The sequence below is a fragment of the Podarcis cretensis genome, assembly GCF_951804945.1.
Source record: "Podarcis cretensis genome assembly, chromosome: 4".
Classification (NCBI taxonomy): domain Eukaryota; kingdom Metazoa; phylum Chordata; class Lepidosauria; order Squamata; family Lacertidae; genus Podarcis; species Podarcis cretensis.
Window position 1 is genome coordinate 45,964,803 of NC_137173.1, and position 27,622 is coordinate 45,992,424.

Here is a 27,622-nt window from a genome sequence, read left to right on the forward strand (position 1 = left end):
TTCACTGTTTGAAACTGTCTTTGCCTATATATATATATATATGACAGATTTATTCTCCAACTGAGCTCTTCAATCTCTAACTGCAGCATGTTAGCAATCCTTTTCTGTTGCCATCAGTTTCCAGCTGTTACCATAAAAACATGAGTGTTCGTGTTGCCTCAAAATGTCCTTGAAGCATTTGCTTCCTCTCCATCCTGTGTTCAGCAGTACCCTCCTGTAACTCACTAGGTACCAAATGTTGTTGGCACCCTGGGATCATCCATCCTCAATATATGGCCAGCCCAGCATATCTTTTACTATGATGAGCATGATATCAGTTGTAGTTGGCTGGCTGTACTTCAAGGCATCATTATTAGAAGCTCTCCTGCCACTGCATGAAGGATATTGTGCTCGTGGGGTCAGAGAGGAAACTCGTGTAGGAGCCGAAAATGACCTTGCTAGCAGGCTGAGGCCAACAGCTATACAAACTTTTAATCTACCGTAATTCAAAGCCTGTGCATCACATTCTAGTCAGGCATGATTATAACTTAAAATATGCAACATTTTGTTTGCTTTTATGTTCTAAATACTAGATGGCTGAGAACAGGAGAAATTGTGCAGCAGTTCAGGTGGGCTGAATACTCCTGTAAGAAGTCCAGCCCTACTATTGGGCATTGCAAATCTTCTGTCTCAGGCACTTAGATCTGAGTGTCAAAAAGGGCAAAAACTACAGTGGTACCTCAGGTTACATACACTTCAGGTTACAGATGCTTCAGGTTACAGACTCCGCTAACCCAGAAATAGTGCTTCAGGTTAAGAACTTTGCTTCAGGATGAGAACAGAAATCAGGCTCCAGTGGTGCGGCAGCAGCAGGAGGCCCCATTAGCTAAAGTGGTGCTTCAGGTTAAGAACAGTTTCAGGTTAAGTATGGACCTCCGGAACGAATTAAGTACTTAACCTGAGGTACCACTGTGTTAGATTTTGTTGATACGGGTCCATACTATGGTGGCAGGGGTTTGAAAACTTGTGTCTGCTTTGGATTTTTTTTAAGAGAAAAATTGGCCAGTTACACACACACAAATCCCTAATTCAAACAGGAGTTTAAAGTCACATCTAGTTGGCACGTAACACCATGGATGCTTTATGAGTCTAAGCAAGTTTGTCCTCATGTCATGAATGTGGAACATCCACACACTCATGGAACTGAATACAGCATCAGACAGATTATTTGCTTTGTCAGCCAACTGTCAGTTGTATTTAAGCAAATGTTTCTACAGAGTTTTCTTTGTCCTAGCTTGTCTCTTTTCAGGCAACAGGAAATTGGGTGTTGCTCTTAATTAGTTCCTGATTCCCTCCAGGAAGCAACAACACATACAAGCTGCATCTAGAGATTCTACCATATTTTTACACTGCCAATGTAATTCCTTTGGACAATCCTATGTAATTCCATAATTTTTAATTTCATGAGAAATATGTGCCCCTTCCAATGCTACACACTCTTATTTTATTAAAAATGACACTTGAAACAAAACAAAGCCTAAATACACTATTAGGAAAAAGAACAAGCTACTTTCCACAGTTGTTACTGTTTTTTCCTCTAGCAGGCTTGTGTGAAGCACAAGTCCATGTCAAAACATGGGCATGATCAAGCCAATATTAAGCAATTTTAAATCCACTAGGCTCAGGAAAAGATAAATCAGGATGTGCTTAACTTACTTGTTGACATCAGTGCCCCTTAACAAGACCCTCCTAAATATTTCTATCCAAAAATAACTACGGTACTATGTAGTTTACTGCACTGAATAGGTATAGAACCAGTTCTTTTTCTGCTGCTACTCAAGGCTACACAGTACCGGCACCTTCCCGCCCCCCAAAAAACATTAAATGTGTGGCACTTACTAAAACAACTACATAGTATCTTTTTTTAAAAAAAAAAAAAGGAAAAGCAAAAAAAGAGAGCACTGCATAGAACTGAATCCAAAAAGTGTTCTCTTACTGACTTTCTGACTTCAAAATGATCATTCAACTTTCTCTTTCTCAAACGTTTATCAACTGAACAATAACACCTTGTATTTATTTAAATTGAAAAACCACAAATAATGATTTTAACATGTTTTGTTAATCTTATGCTACACAAAAAGTATCATTTTGATTTTCACATCCTTTCATTTCACAGCAGAACTGTGTGTTAATTAACATCATATACAGTGGTACCTCGGGTTACAAACGTTTCAGATTACAGACTCCACTAACCCAGAAATAGTACCTCAGGTTAAGAACTTTACCTCATGATGAGAACAGAAATCGCGCGGCGGCAGTGGGAGGCCTCATTAGCTAAAGTGGTACTTCAGGTTAAGAACAGTTTCAGGTTAAGAATGGACCTCCAGAACGAATTAAGTTCTTAACCAGAGGTACCACTGTATAGAACAAATGAGATGTGTGCACTTGGTGTGAAAGTGCAAATAAATAAAATGACTTATGGGCAGAGTCATCCCTAACTAACCATGTTTCTTATTTTTGTGCAGTTCATGAGGTCAAATAATGTATGTTTTATTATTATTAATATGGATAACAACTTTTGAAGAAAATGAAAGGGACTTCACATTGTACAACCTGCTAATAATTACCAGTAATAAAATTAAATTTGTGCTTAATGCTTATCTAAATGAGCTCATTACTCATTATAGAGATTTGAAATAATCTAGAGACTTCAAATACTCAGCTTTCATTGTATTTCTGATATTGATCTAAGAGACTGTGTCTACTGCATTCATTACACTATGTCTACATAGTATTGCTTAGTAGATCACTTGTTTCAAAGCAATTATTATGCAAATACAAAGAATTTTTTTTTTTCTTGATGTGCCTTAGAGACAGAGGGGCTGTTTTGGTTTAAATAATAATTCTGAAATCATTTATAGTACTAATCAATGAAAATGTGTAGAAAGTAAAATCTTGAGGTTTTTCTTTTACCTCAGAATTACATAATACATAGCAGCTAAACCACCATTACAAAAAAATTAATTTGTCTTGTAATATTACAATTGAAAAGTTCGCTTATAAGTGTCCTAGACATGGGTTAAAATCACTGTTTTGATACACAGAATAATATGTGCCTGAGCCACATACCAACAGGATATGTCAGAGAATGAGACTTAATCTCAGGATTGTGGGTTCAAGCCCCACTTCGAGTGAAAGATTCCTGCATTGCAAGAGGTTGGACTAGATGATCCTTGTGGTCCCTTCCAACTCTACAATTCTATGATTCCATGGCATTTAGGGAAGACTTAAAACCAGAAAGAACAGCACAGAGCTGAAATAATGATGTCAAGACCATGCCTTTTGTCTTTTTGGAAATAGCAGAACTGTGCCATATCATGCCATGATCTTCAGAAATTGTGAAGCTGAAAACAATGCAAAGGAAAATCTGGGTCCACAGATCACACCTTCCACCACAGGAGTCAGTTTGCAGCATATGTTCAAGTCATGCTCCACATAACACCACATTTCACAAAACACAAACATCTACCTAATATACCATGTGAGAAGGATACAGTTATTATTATTTTTTTCATATAATATTTTATTAAATTTTACAAAAGAAAAACAATACAAAAGAAAAACAATACATATCAAACATACAACAGACATCAAAACACCAACAAATACAGACAATTAAAACTGTAGAGGATACAGTTATTCCCTGAACACACTTGTGAGTGTGTCTATTTTTCCAGACTCCTCTACATACCTCTGAAGGTGTGTGGACAATTGGAAGACAATGACAGTATCTGGAAAAAGATTAAGCTATTTTTAAAAATAAGTTGACCCAACAAATCTGCCTAAGCCACTAATACCAGTTCTTCAGTTTGTGGCTGGTGTAAATGTTTATTGAATGTTTTATTGAAATATTTTATTATTGTAATTTTGATGGTTGTGAACTGCTTTGGTATTCGGTGAATGAAAAGCAGTATACAAATGCTTTCATCATAATAGTAATTCCATTAAAATAATAATAACCTCAAATAACACATTGCATCTCAGTTCTTGCATAACTGTGTTGCGTAAATGACGTCTTTTTTTTATTGAAGGCAGTCCATTTCTGAAAGCACAATCTTATCCTATTGAAGTTGAGGAATCTTGCCATGACCAGACACTATAAGACTGGAGCCAGTGTTTTGCAGGAGATACATAATCCCTTGGGATGGAGGGAAACTGGCTGGCTTGATGAAGAAAGAGATTATAAATAGCAGCTTAGTTATCTGGGACAACAGGTAAAGGGAAATGCTGTTTATGTGTTACTTGTAGTTTTGTGGGGTTTTTCTTAAAATATTCAAAATGTAGGTATGGCTTGTTGAACCATTTCAGAACTGTATGGGAACGTTACAACTTTGCTTTTGTAAATATGATCACAAGGTGGTGGGGGCGAGGATGAAGGAAACATCTCATTTTGCTTGTGTTGCTAGTGGCTATTTGATTCTGATCTGTCAGGCATTAACAACCCCAGAAGATGAGCTCTATTCATTTGCAATTCAAAAATGTCGCAATAATGGCATCACTCTGTAAGAAATACAGTTTATTATAATAAACAATCTGTCCTACAATGCCTGTATGCTTTGATAGTTTGGGGGCTTTTGATGAATAAATTCTTGTGCTTGAGAAAAAATTCCAATTCTGATAAATCATTAATGATTTACAGGAATTTCTCAGCTGAATCTGTTTATAGAACCTCACACATTGCAGCTGCGGTGATAGAAAATCATATTTTCATTTAGTGTGTGAAATGAAAAAATGTACTTCACCTAAAAGCATCTATGCTTTGGCATAGTTCACAGAAAAATATAGTCATGCAGATGAGGTGTTTATTAGGGTTAGATACACGAGAAAACAAAAACATAATAGCTGCTTACTTAAATATTTGGATTCATTTACTTAAATGTTTTCATTCACTGATATATAACTTACTTTTCATGGCACATCCCCCCAAATTGCAAATTATATAAAGGCACATCATATTTCCTGTCAGAAATACAGATTCAACAGCTGCAACCCTATATATGTCTAGTCAGAATTAAAGGACCAGTGACGTTCACTCCTGAGTAAGTGTGCATAGAATTCCATGCTTCAGACTGCAAGTAAGTTTCACTGAACTTAATATACCCTTTGAGTAAACAAGTTCAGGATTAGGATAGAAATCTGGACCATATTAGACATGACATGAACTCCTGTGCTTCTTTCCTCAATAGTCTGGTGTTTGGGAATTGGTTTTGGTTTTACTGAAAATCAAGAGTGAAAAAGATGTGGGGTCAGGCAGAAGATTAGAATAGGGAGGGCGGTTTTTGAGTGGACTAATGGTGGGAAGTACAAAGGTTAAGAAGCTTCCATTCACCTGCCCTACTACCAATGGCAGTCTGCAGAGGCTGCTTTTGTTTTGTTTTGTTTTGTTTTGTTTTGTTTTGTTGTTTTGTTTAAAAAAAACCAGCAGGAGATGTAACTCCATGCAATGCCTGGTTTGGTCTTTTGTCTTTTCCATTTCTACAGTAGACAGCACAACTTAGATTATGCACCTTGTATAGACACAAACACAGCCTGCTGAGGTTAATTGAAAATGCATAGAAAAGCTTCCTCTGCTTACTAACACTATTGATGATGCTCTTCTAACGGCCCACTTCTTATTATGCTACCTCTTCATATCTGACATGATCAGAATATACAGTATTTTGGATATATACACATCAATCTGCTGAAATATTTTCACAGACGTAACATGACTGAATGACTGGATATAAACGCCTCATACAATAGATCAATCTCATGACATGATGAGGCCCTCAGACTGGTTCACGGCATATCCTCAAGCAACACATAGCACCATCTCCAATAAATGCACAATAATGAATAACATTAACACATTATTATTACAATTTAAAACTTTAAAATAATCAAAGGCATTGAGAGGAGGGAGACAGAGCAGTTTTATCTAGTTTCTTGCACATTAAGGCTGCAATTCTAGTATAGAAACATACTGCTATTCTAACAGAAAGTTGTAACATCCCAATTATCAGTATGTGAGAACTGGAAAGTGGCCAAACTTGTAATACTAATTCTTTAAAAGGGACCTTTGCGAGGAGGGGGAGTCTGAGAAATTGTATGCTGGTTAGCTTGACATCTTTTCCAGGTGGAAAGCATTATTAAATATAAAAATACAAATCTTGTAGAAAAATAAGTCTGCCAAGGTTAGAAAATAAACACCAGACTTTTAGAAGAGTTCACTGAGTCAGGCCAGTGGCCCATCGTGTCCAACATCCTGTTCTCTCATTGGCCAACCAGTTGCCTATGAGAAGCCCACAAGCAGGAATTGAGCACAACAGCAGTCTCCCTTCCTGCAGTTTCCAGGAACTGGAATTTGGTAGAGCATGAGACTCTTAATCTCAGGCTCCTGAGTTTGAGCTCTGAATGCTGAAACCTTTCCTCATGGGGAGTTGCTTCATCTCCATGATCATTTTGGTTGCCCTTATCACAACATCATTTTTTGAGGTGAGGCAACTAAAACTGTACTCCAAATATGGTTACATCATTGATTTATATAATGGTGTTATGATGTCAGCAGTTAGAGGCGGATTTAAGGGAGCGCGACCACTTTGGTTGCACTGGGTACAAAGCCTTGGGGGTGCCACACAGGGCACCACACCTATGATATGGAATGGAAGGCAAGAAGTGGGGGGCCAGTTCAGAACCCTTGAGCATTATATTTATATAATTAAGATTTTTACTCTGATGTGCATCACTTTATATTTGTATACACCAAATTGTATTTGTTCTAGTAGCACCCATTCACTCCATTTAGAAAAGCCCCTTCCTGTTACTTAATAAGTTACCAGTCCACATGAGGACCTCTCCTCTTATCTCATGACTGTTAAGCTTACTCAGGGGAGCTGCTTTGTCAAAAGCTTTTTGCATTGTTCAGGGTGATAAAAACAAAAATGGATTGCAAGGGATTGCTGCTAAAGTGTGTTCTCCCTCATGGAGAGCACAGGTTGCGGGCGAGGCTGACAAGACACCTCACTGTTACCCAGTGGCGTAGTGTGGGTTGTCAGCACCCGGGGCAAGGCGAGTAATTTGCGCCCCCTAACCCGTGGATTTGCGCCCCCTAACCCTAACCCCCAGATGTTGCGCCCTGTGCGGCCGGCCCCCCCTGCACCCCCCACGCTATGCCACTGCTGTTACCAGGCAAATGGTTTGGCCATCCTTTAAGCAGGGGCAGGCTGTTACTGGGGAAATCTAGATGTTGCCATTTGTTGATTGACAGCCCTATTTGTTAAATACAATGCTCGCAGCGAGGAACTTCCTCTTTTCGCTGCTTACTTCGGATCACCCGCCCTCCCTTCCCTAATTTTAGGCTGTTTGCTTGACCTTGCTATGCCTGTCATGGGGTCGTCTGCTTTGGGGCAGGGGCCTGGGAGGAATTTCATCCATTTGGCTGATTAGTGTGTGCCACTTGGTTTTTGCCTACTGCTTAGCAAATCATCACAACTTATAAGGTTGCGGTTAGGCATTGGTCTTGGAATTGGTTGGTGGAGGGGTATGGATTCGGCTGTGCCTGCCCCTCCAAAATGCTGCTGCAGCTGCTGCTTCAAGGGTTTTCCATTAAAGGAACCCAAGGGCTCCTCATGCTTTTGTCCGAAACTCCCTGGCAAGGGGCTAGGGCCACGCAAGCCCCTGGGAGCATTCTGGGGAGAGGTGAGGCATGGTTCCCAGTCCCGTCTCTCTCCCCAGGTGACTAACCTTTGCTGACTTCGCGGGGGGTGCGAATGTCAGAGTTGTCCCCGGGCGGGGTCAGTTAGTGCTACCAATGCCTAAGCAACCACTCACATTGCTGTAATTTGAATAAAGTTGTGGCCAAAATTATGCCAAAAATCTTAAACAAAAATTAAGTGTCAATTGTGTTTTTCTTTGGGGGGGTGTCTTGAGGACCTTGACGCACAAAGGATATTTCCAAATTGAGCGAATGGGCATTAAAATGGAAAATGCAGTTCCACATAAGTGTTAAGTTATACATTTGGGATTTTAAAAACCCTTACTTAACATATAGAGTAAGGGGTCTGAACTGGAGATGAGTGGCCACAAAAGAGATCTTGGGGTCCTTAATAGTTGGCAGTTATACCTGTCCTAGTTAAAATCAGAAGTTCACCTCAGTGTAGACCTACCTTTAAAGACAGTTGGTACAGAAAAGTTCTATCTAGTTGCTTGTGGGGTCCAGTTGGTAGAAAAAATAACACATATTTTATATCAGTTGTATTTGTTTTCCATTAAGACCCCAGGCCCAATTAAAATTGCTAGTGATTACTTTTGAAGCTCTAAACAGTTTAGGGCAAAGCTATTTGAAGGCTGATCTGCACTTGTATGAGCCTAAAATTGGCTGCGCTCACAGGCCCACCGCCACTACAAATTACTAGAGGGTAATATTGCAGTTACTAGCTCAGCAGGAATCATATGATGTATGAGACCTGTAAGTTTCATCCTTCTGACATTGAGTCATTAGTCTGAACAATCTGAACAGTCAAATATGTCATTCCCCCACTTTGTGGGTTGCATCCAGATGGACAGCCTCAACATGAACAAGTTCTGAAGATGTTGATCTCTCTGCTTGCATTTCTCTCCTTAAGATCCCACCCCCTGTTAATACAGTAGTCCTTTAAAGGACTGAAATGCAGAATTGCTAAATAGGAATAATCTTCATAATCCTAGAGTGGAGTATAATAGATCACTTTTCAGCTATCATTCTAACTGCATGTAGCCCATTTGTAAAAGATGGACAGTTCCTTGCAAAATAGGGCATGAATGCCAGAAATCAAAATCACTTGCTAATGTATAATGCTCCAATCCTTTCTACATACAGAATTTCTTTTTCAGCGATGTATTATTAAGAGAAATTGATTTATGAATTGTGGGGATGCAGTTTTCTGCAACATGTAAGACACATCTTCCATTCTTTGTTTAAAGCCATATTCACATGAAATAGGAAGCACTGTTAGAAAACTTGTAAAGATATAGAAAATAATTAGCAATCCTGGTAAGAATAAAATAAAGGGATAATTTAAGTTTTTGGGGGGATATTCTCACTTTTTGTGGAGGTAAACAGCTCTCCATGGAATACATTATAAACTACAGTATCATAGAGCTACCGAGACATCATTTTTCCTGCTTGAATGAAGATATAAGATGCATAATATATGTAATTTTGTCTCGAATAAACTGGTACATAGAATTCCCTCCTCTGCATTTTCATTGCATTCAGTTTTCCAAATTTGCAGTGTTGTCTCTTGTCAGTTTTTTATTCCTTATCATAAGTCCTATAACAAGGCTGAATGTCTAACCTTTCTTTCTTTTACTTCCATCAAATGAACCACAAAGGATGCTTATTAAAGATTCTGGTCATTGCTCCACGGTGCAAAGGCTATCTCTCTGCTTTCTAATAAGGAGGTGGTTCAATTTTGGGTGGGGAGGGGGGGCAGGCTCAGCTTCCCTGATAGATAGCTAATGCTTTTTTAAAATATTTCATTTTGTCAGTCCAGGTTTACTTTTATAAAATGTATACACTGTATACTGTATAAAACTGTACACAGGAATTTTATTATTAATATTACACAGGTATAATGGAACAGGGGAAAGAACTTGCACTCCCTTCCTTCCACAACTGCTAGTCTGGACAGGCCATTATTGCCAGAAGCTATCAAACAGACTGCTATGTCACAGGCCCCAACATAGGAGTGATTTCTGAGATGTCTAGGCAGATAATAAGGAAGGGGGACAAAGCGAGAATCCAGTCTGCCTTGCTCTTCCCCAAGCCTAACGCAGGTTCTGCTGCTCTGCCAGACCCACACATGTAGCATGACATGTCAGGTTAAGCCCATGAGAAGTCTCACCTAGAATGTCTTTCAGTAAATGCATCTTGAGATTACCAGTACCAAGAACACAGCAGCCAAACTATCTCAGTCTAGGAATGGCTGTAGCTGTCTTACCTATTGAAGTCAGGTAGACACCTGAGAGGAAAATTCACTTCGAGTGTGGCAGAAATGCCCACAAGAGCCCAACAGCCAATTTTATGAAGTTTATGAAGTTAAGAGTTAAACTTATTGTGTCTAAATTTTTCTTAGTGGTATATTGTATGAGCCTAAATGCTAACTTAAGGAAGCACAACAAAGCAACAGAAATACAGTTCAGTGGACTGCTTAAGTTTGTTTTACTCTATTATCAACTCAGTGTACGTTATTTTTTAAAATAATAACCCTCAAAATATAAGCAATAATTTCAATCTAGTTAATCATGCTATTTTTCTATTTCTTTTCTTTTCTCTTTTTTTTTTCTTTTTTTTTTGGCAATGGAGAAGGTTGCATTCATGGAATAACTGTATTTTAATTTTCTGTCAGCGTTATTATCCCAAGACAGTGAAGCCATGTAATTAAATTAGCTGTGACTTTGCAACTCATTTTCAGATTTTTTAAAAAGCGTATGGTACCTTTCATGGAACATTTAATAAAGCTATTCATTTAAAAAAACGAATTAAGCATGTGTTGAATTAAGCATCTAGTACTACATTAGTCTATTTATTTATGATATAGAATGTCAAATTCCCAGTTATACCAAATAACACAGAGAAAGGTAGTGTTAGGTGAACAAAGGGTTCAGTAGATCCAGTTCTTTGATTTGCCCATTGAACAAGTGGTTTGACTGATTCCACTTCTTTTCCATACTTGTAAATACATTCCAGGAATCCAATGAGATTTTAATGTGCCTATCATTGGACAATTTTTGAATTGTGAACTGAAAGGACAACAGAGATAAGTTAGTCTGTTCTGACTAGGGCCGGCATTGTACTCTTCAGAGTGGTTTGTGCATTGCTGGGCGGATGTGAGGTTTGTGGGGCGAAGGAAATGGTTGATTGTGTTATATAGGATTGTTTGCGTCACACAGAAGACAGAGAGCCTCTCCGTCATAGGTTTAGTGTTTTGGGTCTTAGAAATTTGTCTGCGGGGACTGCGCTTCAGGATAAAAATCTCTGGGGCTCAGTATTTATGGTAAAAACAAAATAAAAAAATTCCTTCCAGTAGCACCTTAAAGACCAACTAAGTTAGTTCTTGGTATGAGCTTTCGTGTGCATGCACACTTCTTCAGATACACTGAAACAGAAGTCAAGACAAAGCCAGTTTTCACCTTCTCACCCCTTGCTTTTTCCTGTAAGACCTATTGCAGTCGTTAAGAGTCGTCAACAGGCTCATCACAGCTATCTGCCAATCACCCAATCCCACCACCCTTCTGAGTAATACCCCTCCCCACCTTCTCACTATATAGAAGGGTCTGGTGACTTCTGTTTCAGTGTATCTGAAGAAGTGTGCATGCACACGAAAGCTCATACCAAGAACTAACTTAGTTGGTCTTTAAGGTGCTACTGGAAGGAATTTTTTTATTTTGTTTTGACTATGGCAGACCAACATGGCTACCTATCTGTAACTGTATTTATGGTAAGTTTGTGAAAGTCACAAGCCTCTATGAAAGGCTATGAATGAAGCGTGATCATATTGTTGCCAGTAGGTGGCAGTAACAGGGCCTTTCCTTGGCCTTGCTACTCCATTGCATCCCAAAAAGTTTTAACCCTGCCATCGTGCATAATGCTTGGTAAAAAATAATAATAATAAAGAGAGAGCAGGGCTGGGGACATCCCTTGGGAATTCCCTTTTAACTGTTTTTTAATTGTTTTCTATTTTAAAAGATGCACCCAGAAACAGGACAAAACCTGTCGGTTGACACTGCAAAAAGGACATAAAAAGGATCGAGACAGTTCCATGCACCCCTAAGCGCCAGACGGAACTACTGAAATGATCACGCTGCTTGTTCATCTTTTAAAATGGAAAATCTAATCTACTTGTTACAGAGACTCACCTGGCACCTACTTTAATATCTTTGTGGAGCCAGTGAATACTTTCCTTTTCTCCCCAGGCATTTGATTGTGAGCATCTCTGCTATCTTCGTGGGTGTTCTGGCTGGCTAATTTCTTAGTGATTACAATCATTTGAATGTAGTTGAGAGGAGACTAGATTTCTGCCCGCTGCTTTTAGAATTAATCTATTATTGCTTTTAATGTTGTTGTTTTGCTTTTGCTTTTCTATATTCTGCATTGTGACGAATTTTTTATATCATTATTTAGAGCTGTTTCCAGATAAATTCTTGAGGAGGGAAATGGCTGTCACACAGGTCAACTGGGTTAACAATTGTTCCCAACAAGAATGGTCCTGGGAACTAGCCTATATCAGTGCTGGATTTAGGGCTGTAGAAGTGTTTCTCCTGCACAGGGCGCCAAGCCAAGGGAGTGCAAAACTATTATGTAGTGCACTTGAAAGCATTTGTAGAAGTTAAGGGAGGTAAATTTTGTCCTCCCTCAGGGCACTGTATTACCAAAATCCACCCTTGTCCTATATCAGGGGTGTGCAACCAGTAGATTGCGATCTGGTAGATCGTGCGATCCTTATCGTGTACAAAATTACGGGGGGAGAGCTTTAAAACTCTGTGCTATTCTCCCCCCAAAAAACTCAACAACCCTGGGCAATCCATCCACCCCACGCACACTCCTCCTGCCTCCAATGACTATGGGTAGATCACAGTCAGTATTTTTATACTGGAAGTAGATGGCAGTCTCTTGGGAGTTGTAGTATCTGAAGAAGTGTGCATGCACACGAAAGCTCATACCAATAACAAAGTTGGTCTCTAAGGTGTTACTGGAAGGATTTATTTTTTTTATCTTGGGAGTTGGACATGCCTGTCCCACATCATGACTCAGCATCATTCCCATGGACCATTCTGTTACAAATTAAAAGGGAATGATACCAAGCAGCTGTGGGCCACCTAAAAAAATTCTACCAAACTCAGTGGGACTTACTTCTGAGCAGGCATGTGCAGTATTATTCAAAAGAATTTGAGCTGAAAACCCTTATTCTTCTATATTCTTTTCTCTGTTTTTTGACGAAGGGATCTCTCCTCCCTCCACATTCTCGGGATTCTACAAACCAAGAGATGAAACATAAGGAAAAGATGCAACTTGGGTAGGGAGGGAGGATTTACTACTTATTACAACTGAAATTTGAGAGTAAATACTGAGAAGAGACTCACCAATGTGTGAAGAGGGCTATTTTTGAGTAAAAAGGGTTAAAACTCTGTATGTAGAATTTTCTTACTTGCTTTAGTATATTCCAAGGTTTAATTTGTTTATTGCCCAATTTGTGTAAAAATAGGAGAAAATAATTAACATTATATTAGATGGTACACAGCACATTTAATAATTTAGTATGTAAAGTGTGCAGGCACAGGAAATATAGTGTATTTGGTTAAAATCTGCTGTCTCTAGGCCAATGCAACCCACACAAGAGGATAGATTTTTGTCTTTGTCTTTTCCGCAGTCTTGGAGTTGTGCCTAATAAGAAAAACATGAGATTGTCCTTGCAGTTTCTGCAGGCTGTTTTTCAAAGGGTCAGTCAATGAAGCTGGCATGGCTTTGAAGGATTAAACCATCTGCAGATGCAGAGGAGTTTCTTTAGAGCATTAGTTCTTGTAATTTATTGAACAAAATGAGCCTGAGCTCTTAAGGGACGAGAGCTAGAGAGAAACTGTTAACAACTGAAGAGATATATGTACCAAGAAAATTTATATAGTGAGTTCAAATATTATTATTTATTAAATTAGTATACCCCCTTCATCTGTAGATGTTAGGGTGGTCCACAGCATAAAAAATACAAGATAAAAACACAAAATGCCTAATAAAACAAGAACCAAATCAAAACAAAACCATAATCCCCCCCAAACACATTTAAAAGGATATATTAATTATATGTATAGTAATTAGTTATTAGTTTTAAAATTGTCATGAAGTGTCAGGATGGTGTTTATATACCTTTCCCTTCTCCACCCAAAACACCCACTTCACAATTTCTCACCCATTGCCATTCAACATCTTCGCCCTTTAGCTCTCCCAGCCTTTTATAGACTCTTAGCTTTAACTAGTTTTGTACAGAAGCCATTGAGTTGATCCCCTGGCTTCCTCACTGCCAATATAGCTTCTCCATCATGCTGAGCCTAGAGTGGAACCAACTTGCTTTTGCACACCCAGTCCTGAAATGAACTTGCTCAAGTGAAGTAACAACTGGCTCTTGCCAGATATAGAAGTAGTGAACAATTTACTTGCTTCTCCAACATATTTGAGGGTAACGCTATACCAGGAAATCCAAAGACTTATCCATAAGACAATTTCTTCTGTTGCCATGGTTCAAATAAAGGATGCTACAATCACACAAAACATAGTAGCTATGGAACAGGTTCATATGAAATGGTGCCTCCTTCTGGAATCACTGTGTATGTGGTTCACTCTTGCTGTTGCATGCTTTTTTTCTATCCCCAATTAAGTGACCTATCAGGTAGCCTTTGATCAGAGTCTCCATCATTTTATGACCCAGGACCCAGCTTTGAGGTGTTTCATTACTGAAAGCAGGTTCAAAAAGCTGCAACAAATCTGTAGGCCATTGTTCAGGCATTGGCACTACCCAAAAAACCCCAGAACACAAAGAAATATTAGGAAATTCAGGGTTCTATGGAAAAAAGCAACACCTTGAATAAGGGTCATGAGCTTTATGAAGGCAAAGAGAGGAATTAAACTGCCTTTCAATGAATGTAAAACAATGCACACCAGGATCAACTAACAAACTAACAAACTGTGACCTTTCCATAAATTAAAAGTGAATGCTGATATGATTAGATTAGGTGCAGCATTATCATAGAGCATGTGGGAGGAAACAAGCCCAAATGCATGGTGTTTTAAAGCTCACAAGTGCTTTGAAAATGAAAAAATTCACACTGATGGGAAAGAAAGGTATGACAAACTGTGCATGGACCATTTCCAAAATGAATGATATGCATTTGAAGGATTTGAAAGATTATATATATTTGAAAGAGACAATTATATATATCTGAAAGATTTGAAAGACAAAAGTAGACTGTGGAACTGAGACTGTACACACACTATTGTTTACTCAGCATCCAGTATGCTCCCACCAACAGTTTGGGAAGTAATGTACACAATCCATATTTATCCTCCATCTATTCTGTTGTTTCTTACAGAATACAGTGGTACTTCCGGTTGTGTACGGGATCTGTTCCGGAGCTCCAGTCGGATCCCAAGGTTTCCACAACCAGAGGGACCACTTCTGCACATGTGCATGCGGTGGTAGACAGCTTCCGCACATGTGCGCGTGGCAGTAGAGTGCTTCTGCGCATGCACATGCGGCAAAACCAGGAAAAATACTTCCGGGTTTGCCCTGTACGTATCCCAAAGGATATGTAACCAGAGTCGAACATAAGTAAATGTACCACTATACTACATTTCAATGCATTTCTCACCAAATTAGCTGCAATTCAATAAAAAGAATGTTCTAGTTGCTTTTTCTATGTATACAGCCTGAGACAATATATAAAAATTCTGAAAGTAAAGTGAGGAAATCCACCCACCCACCTTTATGGGATGGCTATAATTCTTCCTAAGTCTAATGCCATAAACAAGAATGCTTTTATTAGCTTCTTCAACTAGGCCTTTGCTGATTTAATTCCTCTTTTTTTGGCCCACTTCCCAGCCTGATGTATCTTTGTCTCTGCCTTGCTTCAGCTAATTACTTACGTTTGATGGCTACCTCTGCAGGTCCCATTACTTATTGCCACTTGTGAACAGTTGTAGTAAAGGTGTTTGTCACTTACCCCAAGGTCATTCTAGCCCTGTTTTAATTTGGTTGTATTCCCTACCTAGTAATATTGATGATAATATAGTAGGAAGCATTTTCAGCTCACACTGACCCCATAAGAACAAGCACCATGTATTTGCCTGAGGATACTTCTGCTGAGTAAGCCTTTAGAACATGGCAGTGTTATCCTGGAATGTTAACTGTAAGTCATCACAGCTGGCTAGGGAGCAATATAAAGATTCCGTTGATACAGTCACTTCTAGAGGGGGGAAATTTATGTGCTGGTTTTTTCCTCCCTGAAATATGTCCTGCTTATTCATCTTAACTATAGATTTCAATGAATATGTGGAATTCATGCCTATTTTCACAACACACAGTATTATCCTGCATTCCCTTTCTTTTCACTTTTCCTGCTCTTTTATCAATTTCATTCCCATTTTCCCATTCCCAACACTATTACTTCTGCATAACTGCCTACCAGGATACTTCATTTGGACTGATCCTTTACAGGAAATCTCCCTTTTATTTATCTATATGCAGTGATGACTACTTGAGCAAGACACTTTTTGGGGAGGAGGGATCATCTGCTTAAAAAACATATTTATAAGGACAACTAAACAGTTTCAATATGCAACTGGTGCTATGCTGCAAGAGACATCTAGCCAAATGGACATAAGTTTTGTCTCTCTATTATCTTTCTACCTTTCTTTGTCTTAGGCTGCAGGTTGATCTAAAAAGCACGATGAAATTTCCATATCCGACCCCCTCTGTGTGCATAGAGTAGATGAGCCGTATAATAAATGACAGCACAATCAGCTGTTTCAGGTCAAGACAATGTGGTAAAGGCTAACTCCCCAGCCCCATTGCATCAGCTGGATGGTACTGCTGTTGGTTTTCTGAATGGGAGCTATGTAACTGTAACTCTAGCAACCGAGTTGGATGAGTTGCAAGTGCAGCATTCATTTACTTATGTAGTTGTTACTTTTATGTAGTCCTCCCAGCTAAGAATGCATGCATGGAAGCATGCTTCTGTCTTTCACAGGTGTATGCCCCCTGGTGAGATCAGGACATCTGTCTGGAATAAATGAATAACCAAACCGCTGCCTTTTTACAATGGATAGCTATTGCCAACAGCTCTCGTTGCTGAGCCTGAATGTGATTATTAGAAATGTTCCTGCAGTTGCAGTTTTGTACTTGCTCTCTTTGACCTGCCTTGTCAATTATGGATATACCACCTTTCTTTCTCTTGACTGAATGTTTGTTCAGCTATATAGCAGTGTTTTTAATTAACTTTCTTTTTGTGCAGTGTTATACTTATGTGTGCATTAATATCATTGTTTTAACTGATCTTAATAATGTATATATTGTTGTAACCCGCACTGGGTGAAGGGTGGGTAAGAAATCTAATAAATAATAACATGCAACTGAAAAAGAATATTGGTGCAATCAGAAAGACAATCTGATCAGGACGGTTTTTTGCAGTGTTTCACCAACACTTTTAAGTGCGGATCAAACATGCATATTGGTTTAAGCATAGTCCATAAAGGAATCTAGATGCAATTGTATGCATGAGCAAATAAACATTACTTCTTTCCCTGTGTTTCATCAGTGCAAATGTAATAAGTGAAAGCTGTAGCAAACTGTGCATGCACAGTACTCTGTATAAAGTTTGGAAATAATAAACCACTTTTCAGGGTTTGTTTGGTTTTAAAACCAATCAAACAGTGTATAAATGATATGGAAAAAATAACAGAACAGAACAATGGATTATTTCTAGTGTACCACTTTGGTCTTCAAAGGAAGACCAGTAATTCAGAACTGCAAAATCTGAGAGAAATTCAGATGAGGAAAATTTTGGTAGCAGCCCTCTCACCAGCCTAAATGGGAATTGATAAACCTTTTGTGGTTCTTGTTTGCCTCTAATATTGTGAAAAGGAGAGGGTTGTCAACACCTGGCAGGCCAGAATATATGGCTGGATTGTATTCAGCTGGAAGGATCCCAAGTTATGCTGTGTGTGTGTGTGTGTGTGTGTGAGAGAGAGAGAGAGAGAGAGAGAGAGAGAGAGAGAGAGAGATATCCCATTTTCCCCACTTCCCTCTGTGGGTGGTGTATGTGCTTCATCTGTGCGTGAGAGAGTGTTATAAACAGAAGTATAATTAGAGGGAGCTGCTACATAAATAAGTGGACATAAGAAAGGGCCAATTTCCCTCTAAAGCTCAATAAGCATACAATTAGCACAGTGACATAAGATACTCTCCATGGGATATATAAATACATATTGTGAAGCATGTGCAAGGTATGTTCTGAACAGAACTTGCAGATGAATACAAGAGACAGGCTGGTGACACCACCTTTAAAGAGCACACAAAAGGCAAATGCAGTATTTCACAGCTAAAAGGAGGAATAAACATAATGCTATGGACATAAATGACTAAATTGAGATGGAGAAATAAATTAAATTAAATTGAAAGGAGCTCGCGAAAGTATCAAGCCAGCCCACAGCTTGAAGGCCCCTATTTCTGTTTTTTATTAGTGTATTTCTCTGGCAGAACAGGGTCATGCTGAAATTTAAATGGTTATGTAAATCAATATGCAAATTAGTTGTAACCTCCAGGCATCTGGAAAGTTGCCAGGGCTGTTTCAGATCCAAAGTGTTTGGGATAACACAGCTTTGTGATTGTAAATTCTCATGCAAATTGCGTAAATTGTAACTGTGTAAATGTAAAGCTATGGGTTTATTGAAGGTATGTCACCTGAGGACCTATTATTGGTATTGCAGCAGTGGTGTCATTTGCTGAGAATTTTCTTCTTCTTCTTCTTCTAGATGGCTCCCTGTAGCTTCTTCAGCCTAGCAGGGGATTATCTCAATTCATGTTCTAGGAAGAGCTCAGCAAGAAAATGTCAGAGTTATCCTGTGTTTCTGGATGAGCCAGATGTGAACCAAATACAGATGTGCAAATACTATTTTACCTTATTTATTTGCAAGAGTATTTCTAAACCACCAAGTCATTTGAAAAGTATATCATGGCAAGGTGCAATATAATTATTAATACATTAGATTATAAAATCATAAAAGAGAGAACAAAAAGAACAAAAGAATGAAATCAATTCTCTAAAAATGCTTGGCAAAACAAAAATGTCTAGAAATGCTTGGTGAAATGGAGAAATATCAGAATTGTATGAGTCTGGTTTGCATGCAAATGGCATGCCAAAGTAAGACACTAAAATTTGCACAAACTAACCAAAAATGAGATACTTGTAGGACAGCCAGGAAGGCTCCTCCAGATGACCAAAGTGATTTGGCAATGTATAAGACACAAGGTAGTCATTCAGGGAAACTGGTCCTAGGCTATTTAGGGTTGTATAAAGTAACAGTAATACCTTGAACTTAGCTCAATAATGTAGTGCCTGCCAGTACAGAGTTTTACTTTAGAATCACTGCACCTATTAAGATCTCATTAGCTAGTCAATTTCGTTCTGTTATAACATTGACAAAATGGATGAGTCACACAGAATTTCCTCAGTGTTGTTTACAGGCCAAAGTAGTGTAATTATTTTATCCTTCATTAATGGAGAATCAAGTATTTCAGGGTATATTAAGGCAAGGTTTTTGGCGTTTGAGATTTATTCCTTTCGCATTTCCTCTTGTAAATGCACCCTAGTACTTAAATGCTTGCAGAAAGAACAGCAAATGTTAAGAAGTACAGATGATGTGGGGAAGGGATTGACAAGCTGTTTGCCACTTTGTAATGATGCAGCAGATGAGTGGATGCACACTCAACTCATTTAAATTGGGGTTTTTTAATACAAAAAATGAATCCCTTTTCCAAAGGACCATGTGATAATGGCTAACTGTTCTTAAGGGCGCAACAACCAGTGGACAGTGAAAATATATCTAACCAAAGTATGCATTTTAGGACTTAAGTTACCATTAGCCAGTTTAGATAAGAAAGCATATCAGTCTGATGCAAAGTATTGTGCAATAAACTATCATCAAATTAGATTACTCTGCACTTCTCACTTTTGTGATTATTAACAAAAAAAAATTGTTTATGATTATTCCCTTTAAGTCTGAAACAGTATAATTTATATGAGGGTCCCTATGAAAAGCAGGTTGTTTTAAGCTGCCATTCTGCAAATTCAGAAGCAGCTGAAACACCAGCAGGGTCAAAAGGGGGCTTAGGGTGATTTGGAGCAGAGAGGTTGAACAATGAATCCCTCATGCCAGAGAACTATGAAAACTGGAGTTCTGTGAGTGTAATAGTTGTCTCCTAAAAACTCTCAGCACCCTTAACAGTTCCCAGTATTATTTGGGGGAAGCCATGACCGTTTAAAGTGTTATAATGCTGGTTTAAATGTATAGCACAGGTAAGGCCAAAGTTTGCACACTCAAAGCATCCAAGTTATCCTTTATCCTCAGTCTTCTATGCAAACTGAACTTTCCACAGATCAATAGCAATTTAAATGTCATCCTTCCCTGTAAAAGCATTTCGCTTGCATGCCTGTTTGTCTCACAAACCAAATTATTCTTAAAATGAGTCTGGAAAAGCAATCACACTTGTCCCTTTGGAATTAAAATGCTACAAACAGAAAATAAAACTCTGTCTTTAAACTGTGAAACTGTTCAGATTAAAGAGATCTCACCTCTTACAGTTTGATGTTGATTTATTGAGACATGGCTTACAATTTAATTCCATGACAAAATGAACTCTTAATAACAGATGCTATAAGCAGACTGAGGGGAAGAATGTTATGCAGTGAGACCGACCAGAAAGTTACTAGTGGTGGTGGTGCAAGTACTACATACATACATAAAACAAATATATGTTCAGCATTATATCGTACTTTTCTTACAGAAGACTTTCTCATAATTTACCTGCAAAGGCAAGTGTGAACGTAAGTGAAAATGATATATCTGGAATTCCTAAAATGGCCGTTCTGTTTGGCGCAGGTGGATGTTGTACTTAAAAGCTTATGGAGGGCACCAGGTTGACGGAGGTGAACTAGATCGAGCTATCTATCTATGCACTGAAATTCCAGCTGATTCCCTGCCCCAATCTGGAGTAATGGGTCTATAAAGTGCAAAAGAGACATGTTGGTGTGGATGTTAACCCCCTCTCAACCCTGGCCTCTTTCTCTCCTTCAACTCCTCTCTCAGCTGCTTTCTTGCAGCAAAGCGAAGTATGAAAGCTAGATGGGGTATGAGGAAATTACTTGGTGTAAACTAGACAGTGGAGGTGAGTTCATCATTCACCCACCTACATACTACCTTTCAAAATTAAATTACACATCGAAGAGAGGGTGAGAGAGGATGTATGAAAACTTGTGGCTGGGACAGAAGTGCTTTTAGAGACATGGTGTTATGTATGGTTTGGCACCAGGTATAAGAAAAGGCAAGGAGAATGGCGGGCTGGGGAGCAGACAGGGCTGCTTACTGAGGGAAATGGTGAACCCCTGGCTAATCATTGTTTCTCTCCATTAGTGTGTCTGTCCCAAAATCTGCCATCCAAGTTCAATGATCTGGGCTGTTAACCCGATTTTTGGCTACATCTGCACAGTAGCTATGTGGCACATACATAGCGCTGTGTGGCACAACAGCAGGCATTGCTTTCCATGTTCTGCAATTTGGGGTTTGTGGATCTCTAGAACCATTCAATGAACAACAAACATAGGGCATATCACAAATTAAGAGGTGAGACCAAAGTCATAATAAATAAATTCAGCATGTGTTATGCATCAATTATGCTATTTGCATCTGATATACATTACAGAATTTACAGATGACTTGCTACAAGAGATGCACATAAAATATTAATTAACAGCTGTCCATACTGTATTCAAAGCAAACTTTTATCAGTTAAAATAAGCCACTAACCTTTACAACAGTTTACATTTTCTTTAATATATTTTGTCAGTAATTCAGCTGCTGAAAGCGCAGTATGAGTATATCAGACTAAAACAGACCAAGGACACAATCCTGTACCCATTGATGTCCAACTGAATTCAGGCCTCAAGTGAGAATATTGGATGAAAGAATACTCTGAACTAGATACCTGTTCCTTCAAGGGAGAGCAACTCATAACAGGCCAACTCTCCAGTTTCTAGACCCCCCACCCCAATCCACCTTAATCTTGTCAAGATTCAGCTTCACGTTATTGGCCCTGATCCACCCCATAACTCCCTTCAGAAGCTGATCCAGATCCATCCATTGCCTCTTTGACTAAAAGGAAGTAAGGATAGAGGAGGAATCTGTTTTAAACTGATTTATACATGGAATTTGGAAATTCAGCTGAACTTTGCCCAGATTGGGCCACTTCTTGAATCAAACGCCCATGTATGCACAATGCCACTCAGGCATTGTTGAGCGTTGTTTTTTTTAAAAGCCCAACTAATTTATAATACACACATATAGTACATACAGTACAGAACTTGTGTAAAAGGCTAACTTCCTACTGAGACCAATAAATGAGATGGGAATTAGAAAAAATCTGTGTAGATAGGTCATCTTGCCAAATTATTTGTTTTTATTCATATTCTAAATATCATTAAAAAAAATTAAATCTATATCAAAATTAAAGGCATGCATATTTGTGGTATGATAAGTTCAAAGCACATAAAGCGTTTAAAAATCATATTGTCAGAAAAGCACTGTTTAACGTCTGGATAAGATATAAGGACTTGCTTGAAAATAAAACCCCAAGGTGGTTGTCACCAATGGAAGCGAAGGCTCAGAAAAAGCTCAATATGGAGGCCAAATGGCCGAAATATTGGGAAATTCTGGAACAAGAGGGAGATAGATTAAAACTACAGAGTTTTGAAAAACTAAAAAATAGTGCGGGATTGGCTCCATTATTATCAAATAATGGAGGCATATAATCTGGACAAAAAAAATGGTTTCCAGGTGGAAAAATCAAAATTGGAAATAGAGCTGTTAGATCCCAAAAGTAAGAACTTGTCAAGAATGTATAACTTGCTGTTGAAATGGAACACTCAGGATGAAACGGTGAAATCAGCTATGATTAAATGGGCACAAGATGTTGGACATAATATTATGATGGCTGACTGGGAACAGTTATGGACCACAGGTATGAAATTCACGGCATGTAATGCCCTAAGAGAATATAATGAAAATGATTTACAGGTGGTACATGACACCAGTCAAGCTTGCAAAAATTTACCATTTGCCCGATAATAAATGTTGGAAATGTAAAGAGACTGAAGGTACATTCTTTCACCTTTGGTGGACATGCCCAAGGATTAAGACATTCTGGGAAATGATCTACAATGAAATGAAAAAGGTATTTAAATATACTTTTCTGAAGAAACCAGAGGCCTTTCTCCTGGGCATGGTCGGCCAATTGGTGCCAAAGAAGGATAGAACTTTCTTTATGTATGCTACAACAGCAGCAAGAATACTTATTGCAAAGTACTGGAAGACACAAGATCTACCCACCCGGGAAGAATGGCAGATGAAGGTGATGGACTTCATGGAACTGGTGGAAATGACTGGCAGAATCCGAGACCAGGGAGAAGAGTCGGTGGAAGAAGATTGGAAGAAATTTAAAGTTTATTTACAGAAACATTGTAAAATTAAGGAATGTTAGAAGGAGGCTGGAATGAAGTTATGTGGCTTTAGCGGAAATATTATAAAGGATTAAGTAAAAATAGATTGTTAATGGATGAAAGGAGGAAAGGTAAAGGTTCATTATATTAAGATAAATTATAGGATAAAAATTGGGAAAGTTGGAAAGGATTTGCTGAAATAGCTAACCGAACTAGAATACAAAAAAAGGGAGGTGCGAGGAGGTCAAGGAAATAAGTAAATGAAAGATAAGTTATGGGAAGGTTCATTGTGTTTTTTAATTGTTTCTATTTCTCTGTTTTTCTGGTTTTTATAATTTTTTTCCCCCTATTTTCCTCTTTTCTTATTGTGATGTGTTGTTAAGTTTTTGTTTAACTTGGAATTATCTCTTTTTCCTTTTGTAACATTTAAAACTTTAATAAATATTATTTTAAAAAAATTAAGTATAAAACATAGGCAGCAAAATGGATGAACACCTATAACAATACAACAAGATCACCAATTAAGGGAAAAGTCACTGATTACATCCCTCAATTACAGTAAAACATCATAAGGAGAAGCTCACTAACTGTTGAGAAAATCTGGATATTTGCAAATGAAGCCCTGTGCAACAACAACAACAAAAGTGGGGGAGGAAAGGGAGGAGGTTGTTTTTAATAATTGTCCTTTGAAAGAGACAGCCTGTATGTCATTCCTTTAAATAAGCTTATGTTGGCAATAAAATCAAGAAATAGAAACCTAAATGGTAGTATAAAGCCCAAGGGAATATCCAGTTCACTTGAGAAGCAATAAAAGGCCTTTCCTTTGTAAGACTAAGATTAAACATTTGTGTATTTCTGTAAAATAGCCAGCAGTCTTGCACAAAACAAATACTTTGGAGTAGATAAGAATTCTCTGTTGTAATGTACATTTCTTTAACTATAAAATAATTCACTCAGTCAGTGAGGCAAAAGTCGGAGATTGCCTTGTTTTTTAGTGTTAAACAGATAATCAATAGTTCAGTGCAATAAAATTAAGTGTTTTGAGTTTATTAAACTTCGGAGACAACCACAGAGTAGCTAGAAAGTACAATATCATTAAAAGACAGCATAAACTATGCAACCTTGTGTTTGTTCTGAGCCGTGTTCCACTCCTCTGTAATTAGAGAGGGGAGTATTGTTATTGAAGAATAGGCAGAAGCGCTAATTTATCTTCTGCAGTATCCAAGACCCTGGACTTGGTCAAAGAAACAAAATGACTTCTGCAATTCACTTAGACCTAGACACTGAAGATCTCTGATGCAGTGTGGAGTTGATGAAAGCACCACCCTTCCAATAAATGGGATTATATAACCTCAATGATGGTGTCAGCAGGTCCTTATATATTGTTTTTCCTTGCAGATCTTCTGGTACAGTACTATTTTTTCCCCCAATAGATTTTTTTATTCTTATTGTGTCAATTTGCAAAATTTTATAGAATAAATTAAAGAAATATACAGAACTTGAGATATGGAATGGACAATTTCAAGCTACATTTCCAGGCAATTTGAATTGTTTCTGAATGGAACATTAAATTATGAACTTTTTACTTCATTCTAAATCTATTATCCATCAAATATTTTTTTTTGGGGGGGAGGGTATTAACATTTTGGCTTTAAGGAATTTGGCCTTAGCTAAGTGAAATCCACAATGGTTTTTCTTTCTTCATATTATTATCAGTAATAATATTATTTATTATATTTCTATATTGCCCTACATCCGAGGATCACAGGACAGCTTACAATATTAAAAAAAATACATAACAGAATAACAAACAAAACAAAAACCCCAATAATAATATTGGGCAACTTTTCTATTAAACTATTAAAAAACTATGTTTTGCTACAGATTATATTGGACAAGCTGAGATAGATCTGTATCTGTTGGGTTATATATTCCTTTCAAAATGTTACTGGTACTGTCAAGTTAGTCAAGAATATGTATTGGCATTTCTAAATGTAATGGTATTGGAATCAGCTATTATATTAAGTACCTTTTAAAGCTACACTTTAGCTAAGTACATGTGTCATTCTCAATAGCATAACAACTTAATCTAAATAAATATATATCCTATACTACAATCAAAGTGGATCAGCCCTAGAAATGCTAGTGTGTGTGGTGTTTTGAGGAATTGATTTTAACTGCTGTATAATTGCATTCAGTACATTTTAGCAGTTACTTTAATAATCTGACTTGGAACTATTTGCTAACTAGATACACTAAACTGGAAGTTTTGGATACAGGGCAATCTAATCATCATGAGAATATTTTCCACGTCAGATATGTTATCTTTAAGCAATTGCTGTATAGGAAGATTAATACCACATCTTATCAGCATATGATATCACAGAGGGAATACATTTTGGTAGAAATTAAGCACTGTTGGATATCTACCAAAATTAGACAGAAGATTTAAAGGGAGCCTAAAGGCTATTTTCAACACTAAAACCTCATTTTATGTGTTTCAGTTTAGAAATAAACCCAACCACCTGAATGAATCATAGGAAAGTTAATTGTGTTTTCTCTCTCCCATCACACAGGCAAATACTGTCTTTCTTTTCATAGCAAACCATAGTTTGCTGGTAAATCTAAACTGGGCAAACTATTGTTTATACAAACCAAAAAATGCTTAAAAACCCAAGGTGGAAACTATAGTTCAATTGTGGTCTACAGTTCCAATTTTCAAGCAAGCAATGATTCGCGCAAGGTATGGTTTGTCTGGTTCAGTTGTAATCTACGCTTTCCACAAAAGAGGAAGTAAGACAGAAAACAAGGGGTAGATGAAGAAAGGAAAGGGCTTGTGAAATAAAATCTTAGGACCATATACTGTTATTTAGCATGATAACGAAGTGTGGGCTCAGGATGCTTAATTGCTATTTTATAGCTACTGAACCTTGAAATATTGGAAGCATTACAAATATTAAAACACACCAACGTCACTCCACAGCCTAATTTCCCATCTATTTGCCTCTGCATTGGGTTAAGGGTAGACTGACAGACACTGCTGTTCTCCTGAAATGAATATTCGGGCATTTGTGGAGTAGGTACACAAGCTTTTATGTAGCATGAGATTGCACATCTCCACTATTCCACTGGAACACCTGGAAAAAATGGCAGCACCAGAAAAGAATTTCAGTGTATACTCCCAACCTGAAAATGTGAGGTGGTAAGTAAGGCTTGAAAATTATCTCTGCCCTGTGAAGGGATGTTCTCTTTCTGTGCCAGTATAGTGAAACACTGGTCCCTGGTCATTCTTAGCTGATCTTTAAAGAATCATCCTTAAGTAATTACATATGACATGTGCCATTCTTAAATAACACACTCTTGCAATGATTTGCAACACTTGTCGCTCACTGTCTTATATCAGTATGACTGTGCCAAGGATGCTCCAGTCTTCAGGGGTCCCTTGGCAACATGTCCCCCACCTATGCCTCCACCTATACCAGTGGGTTCAGCTGATAGTAGCATTTCAATCAGTGCTGGGCAGGAGCCACCTTTTAATTTACCACAGTGCACCAGAATGACACTATATCCACCAGACTCAGCCACCTGGCACAGGGTAGATATCAGTGCTGGTGAACCCTGCCAAGTTTGCAGCCATTTAGTTGCTCATAGGTGATGTCTGACACTGGTTCTGGCCTGGACCTTTTTCCTATTAAAAAGACAATGGAAATGGGATTGTCCTAAATTGAGGGTCCTGGTTGTACTCGGGACCCTTAAGCCACCCCCAAGGTGTGTGTTGTTGCTAGGCATGGCCCAAGCCTTGTCTGTTGGGCCCTGGGATCGCGCTTGGCTGTTTGGACCAAATGGGGCAAGTGGGCGTGATCCCAGGGACCTATAAATGTGGCAGTGCAATGGGGATGGGGCACTTGCTTTGCACTGCCGCACACCCTCCCTCCCTCCCTATTTTAGGTGCTGCTGCTTTGGCCTTGCTTTGGATTGGGTCGCCTGCTTTGGAGCAGGGGCTGGGTAGGAATTTTTCCATTTGGCGGATTGGCTTGGCCACTTGGTTTTTGCCTACCCCCTTAGCAATCATCACAACTTTGTAAGGTTTGGGGTTAGGCATTGGTTTATAGAAATATGCTGGAGGGGAGGTGTGGCCATCACCTGCCCCTCCAGAAATAGGATATTCCAGTAAAGGAATCTGGGGGTCCTGGATCTCGTCCGAAGTCTGCTTGAGGGACTAGGGCCATGCTAGGACCACAGGAACCCCGGGGTGAGCTTCAATCGATCTTCATCTATGTTGCTCCCTCGTTTGGTGTTTACC

The 27,622-nt window shown here is 38.5% G+C and overlaps 1 long non-coding RNA gene across 1 annotated transcript in view; it reads right to left on the minus strand.

Annotated features, from left to right (window-relative positions):
- LOC307215542 overlaps positions 1-27,622 on the minus strand; it is a 59,213-nt gene that overhangs the window by 23,033 nt on the left and 8,558 nt on the right. The window contains exon 3 of the long non-coding RNA XR_013838562.1: positions 23,908-23,941. This is a non-coding gene — a long non-coding RNA (uncharacterized lncRNA). The remainder of the gene's footprint in view (positions 1-23,907; positions 23,942-27,622) is intronic.